Raw genomic sequence first — 10,829 nt, forward strand, 5'->3', positions numbered from 1 at the left:
CAAACTCATTCAACAAATGTTTGGAATGAGATTTTTCTGTTTGGGATTTGGGCAGAAATCAAATCAGAATGAGATGAGAGACACGACTCAGACATATTGTATGTGCTTTGTAAATTTAGAGAAAAAATAGAGAATCTCAGTCACCTTTACTTTTTATAAAGTTAAGCACATAACCTCGACCCACAGGAGGGTCTCCTGACATAGCACCTCTACAGCGGCAGGTGTACTGGAAAAAAAAAGTTTAAAAAGTTGTGTGATTGTGAGTGAGCTCTAGCAACAATAGGTCGATAAGACAATCAGAATATTATAACAAAATTATATCAGATTTCAGGTAAACACTCAGAGAAACCAAATCCTGCAAGGTTGGATGTTGGTTCCAGGTGGGCGGGGCTTCTTTGTTGTGACATCACAAAGTTACAGAAGTCCTGAATACACTTTATAATCAAAAAAGACATGGACATCGACCTTTATACAATATGGGACCTTTAAGTTTTACTGGTGCAGCACTAGTCTGAAACTACAGCTGGCAGTGAGTGACCTCACATTAAAACATAGATGATTCCTAAAGAGCTGGTGCAACCTGATCCTGAAGGACACTGTGAAGTCACTGTGGATGTTCCCCTCATTTGTTTAGCCCTTCCTACAGTGAGATGATTCAGAAGGCTGAGATCAAGGCTGTGTAATCATACTGTTAGTCATAAGGCAGAGACGGGAAGAATAATGGACCAGCCTCTGTCTTTTTCCTCAGTTGTCCCTCTCTCCATCAAATATAGGGTCTCTTCCACAGTTAGGTGTGATGATGCAGGTCAGCCCTGTACTCATGGTATTTCCTGTCTGGCACTTTGAAGAAGTGCACATCATATTCACAGAGCACTCGTGCACCTCTGCACATCTCTACAGCACTGAAGCGACCGGGCGTATGGAGAAGTTGTAAACCTTAAAGTAGTGTAAAATTTAAGTTTTTAAGTTTTTGTTAATATTGATTAATATTTGTTAATATTTCTCATTTCTCAGAGTGATTGTCAGATGACCACTTGTTTGGTGAAGAACAGTATGTTGGTGGTTTACATGTTAACAAGAAGAACTGACTCATAAAGAGTCTAGGACAGATGTTTCAAATCAGTCAAATCATATAAGACACAGTTCACATGTCCTCATGTCCAAGTATAAAGGTTTATCTGCAAATCAAGCAATTAATCTGAAAAATCATATAAATCCACATTTAAATTACATAAAGTCTAGTTCAACAGGAAATGGAAACGTCAGGTAATTTTTTTTACGACTGGACAACAACCCAACAAATCACTATTTCCTCTGGTTTGAGTAATGATGAAAATTAATTTAATGTCATGTTATGCTGGAAAGTAACAGTGACCAGATGTTTTAGGAAATTACTGAACCTTTGATAATAGCTATGAGCCATTTATAGATCTTTCACATCCTCAATAAGAACCAGTGGGTTCAGGGCTGAGAGCCACAGACGGGGAAAAGAAGTCGAGTATTGTTAGTTTTGATCTTGGTAGATCCAGACCAAATTGATATCTGCTTCAGAGCATTTTCTCCCACCAAATAACTGGGATTTTGTATAGAGAGATGTTTAAAATAATTGCATTTATATGTGGTGTTGTGTTATAATTACAGTTTAGTATTGGGTCCTAATGAACGTTGTGAAAAGTCAATTTTAGAAACGAAGTCAGAGCTAATTGTCTTAATATTTAAGGTGGGGCAGGGTTACAGACATGGCACATTAACTCAGAACACAGATGACCTATGAACTTCTACACAACTGTGATGAATGACAGGAGGAACTCAAGTATTACTCACGTGTAGAAAGCACATTTAGGAAATAGGTACACATATCCATCAGGACTCCCTACACAAACTGACCTCACGTAAATATGAATATATATATAGACTGTAACAGTAATAAAAATCTAACATGGCTCAGAACCAACAGGACTTGAAGACACAAATAAAAGTTCAAACAACTCACCTTTAAAGGTAATGCAGGTAATGGTTAAGCCCAGGGGGAAGTCAGAAAGCAGGGGGGTTCAGTAAAAAGGCCAAGAACACGCAGGAGGTCAAAAACAGGAGGCAGAAGCTGGTCCTGGACTGATAGGGAGCTAATAAGGGAGGGGAAACGTGAGCAGATGGGTGTTGGGGATTCAGGTGTCTGGAAAGGATTTTGTTCAGAGACACCTTTTTTTTTAATGAATGCAGCGCTACATTTATTAACAGCAGCAGAGTCAGAGGATGTACAAGTGTCACACCAGAGCCCGAGGTTTGGATCCAGAGTCTGTAGGCAGCAAAACACGTTGGTTAAGGTTCAGGAAAGATGGAGGTTCTGGTTAAATGCAAATAAACAGGTTGTGTCTGAAGTCACTGAACTTTTCCTGGATTAAACCAGACCACGATCTTTCTCTAAACCTGAACCAGGTGCTGTGAGGGTCTGAACAGAACCAGAAAACAGTTTACTGGTCACTACAAGGAAATCAGATGTCACACACACACACACACACACACACACACACACACACACACACACACAGACATACGTTTTCACATACTATGCTGATCTGAACTGTCACAGAATGTGTGTGTGAGCAGGTTATAAATATGTATAACATGTTCTACATCTTAGTGCTTATTTATATTTTATCTCCTATTAAAAAAATCTTTTAATCTTTTTTTAAAAAATTTTAAATATATTTTATCATTTTTCTGTCAGTTTGTTCTTTGCTGTTTTTCCGTCTTTGTTTTTCCTCTATTTATTTTTCTCATGCTCTATTCCAGGCTCTGACTGTCTCTGTAATTTTTTCAGATTTTGTTTGTTTGTCTTCTGCGTTTTGTCTCTTTGATGCATTGATTTCTATTTGTTCTTTTCTCTTGTTGGTTTGTTGTTTGTATTTAGGCCTTTCTGTCCTATTAAATGTGTTTGTTTGTCTCATGCTTTGTCTCTCTCTCTCTGTTGTGTATCTTCATTGATGCCTATTTGTTTGCTCAGGTTTTGTGTTTTTCTTTCTTTCTTTCTTTCTTTCTTGTATATAAGACAAAGAAGAGCTGCTCTACCTGTTCAGTGATGGAGGAAGCTGCAGGTGTTGTAGCGTGTTCCTCTGCTGCCCCTTGTGGTGTCACTGTGTTGTTGAGTCTGTGAGAGGTAAAAGAGGAGGGGAAGGAGGAGGAGGATGGAGAGAGGAAAAGAAAAGGAGGAGGTGCTCTGACTTTTCCGCGGATGCAGAGTGTGTGTTGAACATTTTTGTGGACAATGGCAGCATGTGTGTGTCTGTATGTGTGCGCAGACACTGTGATCTTCAGTTTTAAATCATCTGTTGATTGAGGAACTGACCGGCAGAATGCAGGTCTGAGTTTACACAAAAACAATATTACACACTATTATTGCAGTTTTGAATTGTTGATGACTTTGTTTAAGAACGATGTGCGGGCTTTTAAATGACTAAAAATCTTTTAATGAGTTTTGCAGTAAAATGAATTCTGAAGATTCACAGATTAAAGTCCAATAGTTTGTGGCTGAAGGATTTCATGAGTTAACAGTGTGTGTCATGCATAGGTAAAACTACCCTTCTCACATACTCTTATTTATTGGTATATTTTTATCTGAGCTAAATTTGGTAAAAATCTAATTAACATTGTCGCATTTCCCTGGAAGTTAATGCAAAATAATTCAACTCAGTTTCTCTCTGCTGTTGAGTTTTAGCAGTTTGTGTCTCTGTTTAAAGTACAACAGCATGTTAAAGCATTAATATAAAATGCCATATATATATTTACTGGCATTTAAATAGTGTCCCAGTATACTCTGAAATTATTCTATTAGAATTTACAAGATTTTTATTTTATTTTATTTTAATTTTTTAATTTATTTTATTTTATTTTTTACATATTATTACTTGAGCTGAGTATTTCAATAAAAAATGGAGAAATGGGATTATGTTAATTATACAGTTATTTATTATTTTTTTTAAAGTGAAAAGTAGTAAATACAACCTCTGCAGAAAACAGACATTATAATTAATATTTTATCAAGTTATGTCACTGTTATGTTTTAATTTCATGAACCAAAAAAAAAAGTAATTGGGTGTCCTTCTGTTTGTAAAACACTCATTTTAAGCAGGTCAAGAATTGTCATTATAAATTATTGTTTAATGATGAATCCAGATCTGATGAATTCTGACTCTTCAAACTTCATAGTGACACCCAACAACCACAGGTGCTTCTACGCAACTGACTGAGGATCTGAAAATAAGACTGATCAATGCACTGATAGCAGAGGATGCTATAGAAAGTTATCAGAGTCATTAATCCAGCTGGGCAGGAAGACAAAGCAGAACCTCCATATGACTGCAGAGGAGCTGCTGGAAGGTTCGGCTGACACAGCAGTGGTGGTGCACTGTTCCAGTGTGCTGATGCACAGACAGGCTCAACATGGAAGAGTCATCAGAAGGAAACCTTACCCCTGACCTCATCACTGAAGTCACCGTCTGAGGTCTGCAAAGCAACGTCTGGATAATGCTGAGGCAGATTTTAGGTCTGATTGGCCCCTCCTTTCCTGATTCTGTTATCTGGCCAGTTGATCCTGTAGTGACAGAGGTTTACAGACAGAATATTAATGTTACTGACTGGATCGTAGTCTCCCTGACTTTGAATTGTAAATATTAAACATGTTTAAAAAAACTCTGCAGTGTGAAAGGAACAGTGATTGATTATTGAGCAGAAACCTAGAACAGCCAATGAGAGTGAGGTGACTGTGAAGCTTCACCCACTGGATGTTTTGTAGTTGTTTATTAATTAAACTTTCCTTGTTGTACTTGTTGGTGTTATACAGGAGGAAATGGTAGCACCTGTCACCTGAGTGTGTGTGAGAGGTGCAGCCAAAATCAAAGTATGAAAGGTGTGGCACTACACAAGTGGCCGGTGGATTAAAAACAGTGTTTTGGCCTCTTGAACATATGATGAAGGCCAGTTGGTCCGGTCATTATTATGAATAAATTATCCTCTTGGCCCTCACAGAGCGTGTGTTTTTGTTTTGATCTTCATTAAATTGCCAGGGTTGAGCATAACTGTGGTGCAGAATATTCTCCACGGGTTGGCCAGAACACCAAAACCCATTCTCCACCACTCTGTGGTGCTGTAGCTGAATACCTTCTGATCATGGTCCATTTGGTGGAATGGAAATGGCTTCAGCAGGTTAAAAGAAAACATACAGGGGGCTCCACATGGCGGAACCTGGGAGCGGTTTTTGCGGAGGGAACTCTGTGGAGGCCACCATTAAGTGCTCCCTTTAAATCTGACTGGATGAAGATTTTCTGCCCTGACACCTAAACTGGTATGTCATGTTGACAACAGCCATCAACTAATATTTGTAGCTATGGAAGGTGTTTGTTGTGTTGTGTGATTGTGTGTTGATGGGTTTCCCATCAGTGGCACCAATGCAAACACAAACAGTGCAAATTAGTATCATCTGTCCTTGCTTACTAATTCTGTTAGCTGCTTGTTGTTACCTGCTTGCAGGTATGTTGTTGACGTTACAGTGTACCAGTGTCACTTTAACATATTTTTTTGTTTTAACCTTATAAAGAACAGCAAACTCACAGGTTAGGTTGAACTTTCAACCAGTCCTCCAATCTGACCAACCAACAACCATCTGATACGACTCATAGCAGTGTCTCCTGAAATCGTGGCCCTAGTGGCAGGAGTACCGGACCTTGGTTTCCATGGTTACTACAATTGCTGTCATGTCTTGGTTAGGTTTCAGAAAGGATGGATTTGGGTTGAAATAAGTACTTCCTCCACATTAGATGATCTTTGTTGTCATGGTTACAATAATAACAATGAACGGTCATGGATAATAGAAACAACATAAACTGCTACTGTCACATGGGAATCGAACACTGCTCTCCTGTGTCAAATTCATCCATCCACCCCAACCTCCTCCTGACGTGGACTTTGTCGCTCTATAAACTACGTCACCGCACTTTTCCCTTTGCTCCTGTCATCATTACTACGACCACTAGATGTCGCCTAGCAACAAAACCTAACGATGGGTCATAGTGACCTGCTGACAGACGACCTCTGACCTCATTTGTTACAGGAGGACAGACTCTGTGACTGAAGTAAGAACTAATACTGCTCCCATTTTCAAAACTATATACTGGTCTTCATGGGTTTCAATGGGGGAACAGCTTACCTTCAAAAATTCCTCCTTAAGGGTCTGGTGCATAATTTCACAAGTCTCAATAATAATCATTGAGATTGTGAACTCTCCAATTCTGCATTGAAAATGGTGGGGTGGAAATGATTTTCCTAAAAGAAAAAAGAGAACAAAAATATATCTATAATGAGCAATTTCATTCAGAGAAGCAGCTGACTGATTGGGCTGCTCAGGTGAACAAATCATCATTCACACACCCTAATTTAGCTCTGTGTATCACCAGGATTTTTGCTACTTCATTCTCACCCTCCCCAGCTCCACTTGTTCAGATCTGCCCTCAAGTACCACTGGGGGATTACATTACTTTCTGAACAAAGACTGTGCACATACATGCAACAGCGAGCCAACATAAAAACACCTCTGCCACCTGTTCAGCACAGGGGGTGAAAATATTATTCTGTGGGGTTGTGAGGAAAGAGGACCACACTGCAAAGATAGAGGGAAGAATGGACTCCACTAAACATCAGCAGATTCTGGGTGTAAGTATCATGTAGTCAGACAAGAGAGGGAAAGTGTTGTCTGAAGAAGCTTGTGTCTACACCAGGACAATGATTCAAAGCAAACCTCCAAATCCACCATGAATCACTTCAAGGCCTGAACATCAGTGAAAATCTGTGGGTGGATCTTCAACAAAATATCCCAGAACTTGAAGTAATCTGAAAGAAAAAGTAACAGTGTATTAACTTTTAATGTCTGTTTCCTGCAGGAGCTGTATTCACTTTAATGGAGGAATGAATACGGCTGCCCAGGGGTTATACTTATACAAACATATGCAAATATTTGATGGGAGATGATTTTATAAAGCATGAGAATGTACAACTCACTTTACATTAACTTACAGCATAGTGTAAATGATATTTTCCTACAGCAGAAGGACAAGAAAAGGTGGCACTGTACGTTAGCCAAATTAGCCTAAACCAACAAAATGTCATTATTCTGTATTATTTTATTGATTGACTGACTCTCTCTTCCAGTGCCGTCTCTTCACTTTTCCCATCCTACAAAACCTGGACCTTCACGTTTATAAATCCTGGACTAAAGAAAGATTCGTCATCAGCATCATTTCTAATTTACACCTGAAGGAAAAAAGTCGGGCCCTGCTGTAGCAGCATTTCATGTTTCATGAGCATGATCATGATCATTTTAATCACTGTTTGCTTTGACTGTACTCTGATGTTTTCTGCTTGAGTAATGAACTCACTTCTGCTCCCTACTTTTTTCTCTACCTATGCAAGAGCTTTAGAGCTAAACCCAGCTAGGATATAGACCTATCTAACTAAGCTAACCTAGACAACTTCTGGAAGTACTGTAACTCTGAACTGAAAGCATTACAGGACATTGATAGCTAAGTTAGCAGTTCCTCTGTGCTTCCACATCAAGCCAGGACATGCTAAACTGATCTGCCTCAGCTCTAATCACACAGATGAAATTTACATTGACCTTCACAGCTGGTCCAAAATTTTGCACTGCTCCTTTAAAAAAACAAAAAAACGAAAAACAGATTAGGTTTATTGTACAGCTGATCAACATTGTGGATTATGACACTTTTGCATGAACATCCTCAGTTTCCATGGAGAGTAGATTTGTGTAATTAGGATGAGAATTTGCAGAGAGAGCGAGGAGATGGAGGCACTGATGGGTCTGGTGGTGGTGGTGTACGTGTGGGGAGTTAACAATCTCCTTGCTGTTTACCTAGAGAGGGGCAGCCACCGTCTCCCTATATGTCAACCCTCCACTGATTGGAGTCATCCTAGTCACATACGGATTAATATTTAATGTTGGGGAGAGAGAGAGAGACAGATAGAGAGAGAGAAAGAGAGAGAGAGAGAGTATGTGCAAAGCTAGGCTGCTGTTTATTTAGGATATTGTGAAAATATGAAGGGAAATTTGCAATTTTATTGGTTTTCCGCAACCGTAAGAGCTGTGATGGAGCTCTCTGTAAGTGTGTGTGTGTGTGTCCGTGCCCATGTGTGTGAGCGAACAACTTCAGAGCGTGGGTGTGTGTTTTTTGTGGCTTGTGTGTATGTGTGCTCAGCAGCTCTGGTGACCTTCAGTCCTCAGTCGCTGTATGTAAACTCTCCTTGCCAACCATCCTGCATCATCTCTCTCACACACACACACACACACACACACACACACACACACACACACACACAGAATAATGTATGCATTCACATATAAGAATAATACCTTTTCAATTAACTGAATTATCTTTATTCTTAAGTGAAAATAAGCTCAAATATGCTACATAAATTAGCATTATTATAGTCCAACTAAAATCACAAGTTGTTTTCCATCTAAAATTATCTATGTGATTTTCAAATTTGGTTTCACTGGTAAAAGTAGCTGAAAATGCAAGAACAGTCTGAGACTCGTGGCGAAGCTACACCAGCGTTATTTTGTCATTTTCATGCTCAACAGTGAGCTATTGCTGCAGCCTGAGGTCGTGTGCTCTCTGGAGCAGGTTTTCGTGAAACACCTCTCTGTATTTTTGCTGCATTCCTCCTTCCCTCATTTCTGACCAGTCTCCTTGTCCCTGCTGCTGAGAAGCCCCTCCATAGCATAATCCTGCCACCACCATCCTTCACTCTGATGAGCGGTGCCTGGTGTTCACCAGACAAAACATTTGGAGTTCTGCCCAAAGGGTTCTTTTTTTTTTTTTTCATCAGACCAGAGAATCTCTTCCCTTGTGCTCTCAAAGTCCTTTAAATGTCATTTGGCAAACTCCAAGCAGGCTGTCAAATGCCTTTTACTGAAAGTGGCTTCTGTCTAATTACTCCAAAGGCCTGATTGATGGTTATCCTTCTGACAGGTTTTCTCATCTCTGCAGAGGACTTCTGAAGCCCGGTTGGAGTGATGTTGGGTTCTTGATCGCCCCTCTGACCAAGGCACCAGTGGCCCAATTGCTAGTCGCTATAACAATGAAAAATTAGTGAGTCACAGACGTTCAAACTGAAAACAGCTTTCAGCCTATCAGATGGTAGAAACACTGCTCAGTGTCTTGTTGGATTGTCTGGTAGAAAAAGTTGAGCCTGTTTTTACTGTGTTTTGTTGGACAAACCTGTATCAGTCTTCTGCATCATTGTATCAACCAGTGAAATGAATTAGGTACCTGCGTTTTGTTGTTGTTGTTGTTGTTTTTTACTACTATGGTGTTGTGAGGGTGAGCATGGGCTTACTGTTTTATAGAAAATGAAATAATGCAGTGGGCTGTAGCCTATGAATGTGTCTGTCTCTGTAGACAAAGAAACTGTGGGCACCCCATCATGTAGCTGAAAAAAATATAATACATAAATCTCTTCCTTTTGCATACCGATTCCCTCAAGTGCTGTGCTACTGGTAATTTTCAGAGCAGATCAGTTCTCTGTAGCAGAAAAAATATATATTTGATTTCAGTTTTAAGCAGTGATAAAGGATTCGTGCTACGATAATCAACTCGGTGTCAGCCAGGCATACAGAGCAGGTTTTGGCTGCATCACTTTCCCTCAGTGTCCATTTCACTGTGGGATAACTTGACCTGTGACCCCTGAGCTTGTAGCCTCCGCAGCTTGAAGAATCGCCCACTGAACCGAAGGGTAGTACAGGTCACTGGCGTTTTCTATCCACTCGCAAGGATGAAAACAACCCCCACGTGCCTCAGGAGCTGAATGAGAAAGAGAGAAAAAGGGGGGTATAGAGCCAGCCTGTGAGAACAAGCAGCAAGGATGGTGGTAATCAGGCACAAGGAAAGCAGAGGGAGGCAATTTCACCAACTCTTAACTTCCTCCGCAAAATTATGGCTAAATGGAAAAATAATGGAAGTGGCATCATTGGCCTCCTAGCACGGTGCTATTAGTATGCCAGTGACATGGAGCGGGGAGACCGACAGCAGTTATGTATTTTTGCAAGTATGCATATAATTTATTGTAGGGAACACAATTTACATGGGTAGTCAATGCCTGTTTTATGAGCTCACAAATAGACGTATGAATTGAAGCATATAATGGTGGGTAGCAGCAGGCACAAATACGTTCTAAATCTTCCAAATGTGTTCCACGAAAAAATGTAACCAAGGAATATAAAACAAATTAATTCTTACATGTTATATGTATTGGTTTTTGATTTACAAAACTAATCGGGTGAAATTCGCCCTCAGTGTGTGGGCTGGGTGCGCAGATGTTTTCTACAGGAAGGTGTCACATTTAGAACCAAGACACATCTATCTATCTATCTATCTATCTATCTATCTATCTATCTATCTATGTATAAGATAAATCAAAGAAACTAGAATTATAAAATGCATATAAGTGCATGTGACAATAAGACAAGACTACACATATTAAAGGGCTGTAAAATATGACATTGCAAGCAAGCAAAACACAAAGACCAAACATGGACAACCAAGGTCCGGTATGCCTGCCACCATAGTGCTACTATTTCAAGAGACGCTCCTAAGGGTTGTATCAGAGGGTTGAAAAAAAATTATTGGACTTCCGGACTGGTTGGGAAAAACAGACCTATACAAGACACTGAAGTATGTGAACAGGAGTATCTCCATACTTTTGGACATATAGTAAACATCCCCACCACACACACTCCTAGAAAGGGTTACCATAAGGACAGT

The 10,829-nt window shown here is 39.8% G+C and overlaps 1 long non-coding RNA gene across 1 annotated transcript; it reads right to left on the reverse strand.

Moving 5' to 3' along the window:
* Nucleotides 1-1,999: 1,999 nt before the first annotated feature.
* Nucleotides 2,000-10,370, reverse strand: LOC139614598 (uncharacterized). Its single transcript, XR_011687101.1, has 4 exons — nucleotides 6,203-10,370; nucleotides 4,470-4,591; nucleotides 3,070-3,148; nucleotides 2,000-2,123 (listed from the first exon to the last, which is right to left on the reverse strand). It is a non-coding gene; the product is annotated as an uncharacterized lncRNA (long non-coding RNA).
* Nucleotides 10,371-10,829: the final 459 nt, after the last annotated feature.

The sequence above is a fragment of the Trachinotus anak genome, unplaced genomic scaffold, assembly GCF_046630095.1.
Source record: "Trachinotus anak isolate AG129_WGS33_773 ecotype Australia unplaced genomic scaffold, CSIRO_AGI_Tana_v1 ptg000034l, whole genome shotgun sequence".
Taxonomy (NCBI): Eukaryota; Metazoa; Chordata; class Actinopteri; order Carangiformes; family Carangidae; genus Trachinotus; species Trachinotus anak.